Source organism: Anneissia japonica, unplaced genomic scaffold (assembly GCF_011630105.1).
Source record: "Anneissia japonica isolate Jap-2015-1 unplaced genomic scaffold, ASM1163010v1 scaffold2139_len280258_cov182, whole genome shotgun sequence".
NCBI classification, from domain to species: domain Eukaryota; kingdom Metazoa; phylum Echinodermata; class Crinoidea; order Comatulida; family Comatulidae; genus Anneissia; species Anneissia japonica.
Window position 1 is genome coordinate 17,008 of NW_022712526.1, and position 5,556 is coordinate 22,563.

The window sequence follows — 5,556 nt, forward strand, 5'->3', positions numbered from 1 at the left end:
TATAATATCAACAAACATAAAATCAGCACATACAAAAAATAATCATTCCACTGCTCAGAATGGCCGCTCATCTCCAGAGATCATCTCCCCGGAAGCTCCAACAATTTTGGAATGCTTATTAGTTTGATACTCTGTAAAAATTACATAGGATATTTTTATCTGACGAATCATGTTGACATCTTGAGTGAGAGAGCTCTGTCTGACATGGGGTCCTGTCACCGCAAGTGGCGTCACCCGGTTCGGAATATCGTGTTAATTTCGTTCTTCGCAAACTAGTTTGTTTGGAATTGACGGTTGTTAAATGACACGAAGAGTAGTGAGCATAGTCGTCGAATAATTGCATAGTCCTAACCAGGCTTTACGTAATTCAATTTAAAAATTAAAGCATAGTTTGACACATTTCTTTACGTTTGACTTACTTGTTTTTCCTGGCAAAGCCCAAAACACTTCGCACAAGGTGTGCCGATGATACAAAAGCATTATCCAATCAATTCGCAGATTGATTCTCGATGCATTCGAAAGTTTGCATCCGGGTTCACATAAGAAATAGAAGAAAGCAATCAGGTTATATCCATTTAACATACTTGCTCTTTTGGCCTATTAATTTCACATCTATTTCCTAGCGACAATATTATTTCTGGTAATGATTCTCTTTCAAATAATTATTATGCGCCGCCTACTTATATATTAAATTCTCTGTTACAGTTATTGGTAGCATAACAGGCGTATTTCATTAAATAAATTTAATTTAATTAGCGTTATTTAACTATCATAATAACATTATATTCATTTGCGGTTATATAAATTATAATTATATAATTGTTTAAAGTAATAGAATATCAATGATTCAAATTTAAAAACAGAGAAAAGTATATCTGTGATATACCGGTATGTAATATGCGGCTTGCATCAAATGGCATCAAAATGATTTTACTGCAATGCAGTAAATAAGAAAAAGACAACACAAAAGAAGAAAACAAATTATGTAACTGCATGCTATCATTTTTGTTATTATTTCCATTATCAGTATTGTCTCTTATTATCGGTATCATTATCGATATCTTTAGCTTGATCGTTTATTAATGAATTAATTCTGGCCCTGTCTTTTGTAGGTACTTTAGGACAAGATATCGACGCGTTGGCAGACTCAGTCAGTTCGGAAGGTTAAAAACAAACATTTTTTGGATATTCAATTTCAAAACTAATTATTTTGTTATACTAAAATGAATGTTTGCAACTTTAAAAATGATACATAATACTTACACAAGTAAATTATGATTAACTATAACAGTGACTGTAGAATCACCCAATATGACCTAATACTACCCAACTATAGGGTTACTTCACCGTGCCGATGATACAATAATTTATTATTATTATTCTTATTATTATTATTATTATTATTATTATTATTATTATTATTATTATTATTATTATTACTATTATTATTAATTATTATTATTAGGCCGCCTTATTAATATTATTATTATTATTATCAGGCCTTTTATTAGGCCCATTATTATTACTGTATTATCATTATCATAATTATCATCATCATCATCACCGACGTTATCATCATACTTATATACTGATAATGTGTATCTTTAGCCAATTCGGTCAGTTCAATCTTTGAAAATCGATAGTATATGATTGATAAAAATTAACGGAGAAACATAGTAGTCTGTAATATAAAGAAATAAATATTTGAAAATGTTCGACAAACAAATACCGTAACTTATGATTATGATATGGGTTTCGACTACCTAGCTAGCTATAGGGTTACTTCTCCAAGGCCAGCACCACTACCCCCTCCCCACTCAAGAGAGAAAAAAAGAAAAGAAATGGGAAAGGCCTACTCCAAGACAAGCGATTTAAATATCATTTACAAGTGCTTATGCTCAAGCATTTCTAACAATGATTTTTAAACACCGCTCGGTGCTTCGCACGTCGCATTATTATTATTATTATCATCATCACTATTTACGCTGTCATAATTCTGACAGCAGGGAGGTTTCGTAAGCTTACGAAAACGATAACGAATACAGTTACGTCATCGATATTTTAGTCCATCAATCGCCTAGAGTAACATATTTGTCACAGCATAGAGCTATTAAATTTCAAAATGGCCGCCATCTTGAAATTTAATATGGCCGCCAAAATAATTAATTTTAGTCTATGTATTCATATTTACAGCACATATCACTCCTACTGAAGATCATTACCCATGTTTTCAATATCAGGGAGTGTCATGCAATCATCAAAAATTATGTCAGATGGCGCCGCCATATTGGATTTCAAGATGGCCGCCAAATTATTGCTATTTTTGTCAATATCTTATCTACAGCACCTAGCACTGTAAATCAAAGACCGTTACCCATGTTTTCGTTATCAAGGATTATCATGCAGCCTTTAGAAATTATGTCAGAATGCCACCATTGAATTTCAAGATTGCTGCCATACTAGATTTCAAGATGGCCGCCAAATTAGGCCTAATTATTGATAATGTTGTAAATATCGTCATATCTACAACACCTAGCACTGTCAAAGATCTCTACTCGTGTTTTCGATATCCGGGAGTATCATGCAGATATCAGAAATTATGTCAGAAGGCCGCCATATTGAATTTCAAGATGGCTGCCATATTGGATATCAAAATGGCCAAAATATTTTTTTTCCATATTTACATATGTAAAGTACTAGCACTGTGAATCAAGATTGTGTATATGTATAATTAGGGATATCATGCAATCATCAAACATCTCATAATCATAGTAAGATCTGCCTTTGGCAGCAAAGTAACACCATTTAGAAAGAAGTTCGACAACTGCCACGTTGGATTTCAGAATGATTGCCAATTAAGAAAGGTACATGAAAGAAATGGAAATTAACAAAATGAATAGAAAACAGTTAAGGAATAACAAATTGGTAATCAATCGAAAGTAATGAAAATAAAAAAATAAGTAAATAACTGCTTTGTATGGTATGAGAGCAAGTGCAGAGGGAGAGAGATAGATGCAGATATTAAACATCGTTTATATTAAAGTTAGTTTTAGCATAAATGAAATTATGTAAACATAAATCAAATATTCAAAGTAATGGTGTGAAGACCCTAATATCGAATAGACCTCATGTCTATAAGATGGATAATTATCATTTTCAAATGATATATAAGCATATGTAAATATTGAAAGGGAAAGAAACGGAAAAGAAAATTAAAGAAAGGAAAAGAAAGAACGGAAAGGAAAAGAAAAAACTGGAAAGGGAAAAGAAATAAAAAAGAATAGAAAATGAACATAATGGAGAAAGTGAAAAGAAATAAAAGAAACATCAAGAAAAATAAAGAAAAATAGCATAAATGAAATTATGTAGACATAAATTAAATATAACATTCAAGTAATGTATGAAGGTAATAATATCGAATAGAAATATCATTTTCAAATATATATATATATATATATATATATATATATATATATATATATAATTAATTTTTGTGTGTAGCACTCTGTTGATATAATTAAATAATGATGAAAACAGAGCTTGAATAAATGAAAAGTGATGTGAGTATCGTATCGGGAATAGCCTATCAAATAAAAAGAAGGTTCCTTATCAACTGTTTGAAAATGTGCCCCTGGCAGAAGTCATACCTGTATTATAATGAAGTAACATATAGAATCAATGTTGCTGCGTAGCATTGTGGTATAACTGTCTCTTATACACATCTAGATGTGTATAAGAGACAGCATCATTGTATGTATTCTTTAATATAAGTCAGTCGTATGAGAGAAGTATCTTGGAGTGAGATATGCCCCTTTATCGTATAGGACTCAGTGGTGTACTGATAAGACCTACTGATATGACACCGAGATAGTGGCTACACGTTCGAGAAATTTTTTCATACAACTGAAAAAAGAACTTTCATTGGTAGCCATCTTGAAATCCAATATTGCGGCCTTCTAACATAATTTCCTGATGATTGCATGATACTCTCTGATATTAAAAACATGGTTAAAGGTGCGATTGACTGTGTTACGTTACTGTAGATATGAAGATAATGACAAAAATAACAATATTTTGAATTTCAAGATGGCGGCCACTAAGCGGCTTATTTTTTGGGGTTTATTTTTTTTAATGATCCTTAGGTGTCATAGTATCACTGTGGGAAGTTTCATGCTTTCTTCCGAAAGTGCACGATTTTTCTCCTTAGCCGCTCTACTTATAAGTGCGCAGCTTATTGCGCGAATTTGGATTCTTTTTTCGATCACTGAAAATGGCTACTTTTCAACGGTTTTTTACAAACAATTTAGCTGCGCTATGAGCATGACTTACCAAATTGAGAGTATTTGTTTGTTCTGAGTCATTTAGAATTTGTTTATATTATATGAAGATCATTTGTATAAATAATAGGTAAAATAGCAGTAGGCCCATTGTAGTAGCCTAATACATAGCCGGGTCCGGCTGTAGAAACAGATGCTGCTATATTATACAGGGGTGGTGCCAGGATTTGTCAGACGGAGTATCCGACTTCCCCGACGGGAGGGGGACAATTTCCCCGAACAAATAAAGTGGGCGTGGTCGGGCGTCGCTCAAAACCTCTCGAAAGTATTCCGGGGGCAAAGCCCCGAAAAATATGACAATTTAGTGGTTTCAAATGCTTATTTAATCAATTTTAGTGTTTAGGCCTACTAATATGTAGAAAATACATAGGCATACTTTTTATTTCTCCCCGACAAATTGTGGTTTTTCTGGTGGGGTGGGGGCCAGCTCCCCTGGACTGGGGTTCTTTTTTTTTTTTTATAAGAACCAGTTCTGTCGAGTTTCAGTGTTAATATATATAATAATAATATAGATTTAGTATTGGTTGACTCCTCATACGTTTTAATGTAATTCTTTGAAAATCTAACCGCTAAACCAGCAAAAATTGTCTTAAAAATTATTAAAAGTATCGTCACTGGTGTCTTCTGTACACCGTGACCTAGACAGGTTACTCTGCTGGGGCCCACACTTTTGTGACTGCTCCCAGCGTCAGTGACAAACATTGTTAACGAATGCTATACAATGTCATTATTATATAATTTGTTAATGCTTAGAGACCTTTATTTTCGCCTTATAAATTGACCTATTATTATAATACAATATAGATTTTTTTTTTTAAATTTTCAAACTAACATTCCAAGTTGTCTTTTCAGTGGAGAAACCAATGTGTACATATTGATTGACGTCTGTAAAGCGCGTGTCTGTAAAATTTCCTTGAAGTGCTAGCTAAATGATGTCCAGCAGACGCGATGGTAGTACTACTAGGCCTAGGTCTAGAAGACGTGGTGGTAGTAGGCCTACTACTACTACTAGGCCTACTCGTAGCACTGGCAGCAGTAGTATAGTAGAAGGCCTAGGCCTATGCCTGACGTGGTCTCTGGCACGCGCAAAAGCTTGAGAAGCCACATTAGCCACTTGCTCCAAATGCCTCCCAGATTCAGACATAACACTTTTTAAATTTTGGGTAACTTCGTACTTTTTTAAATAAACCACTTAAACACAATTAAACCGTATAGCAAA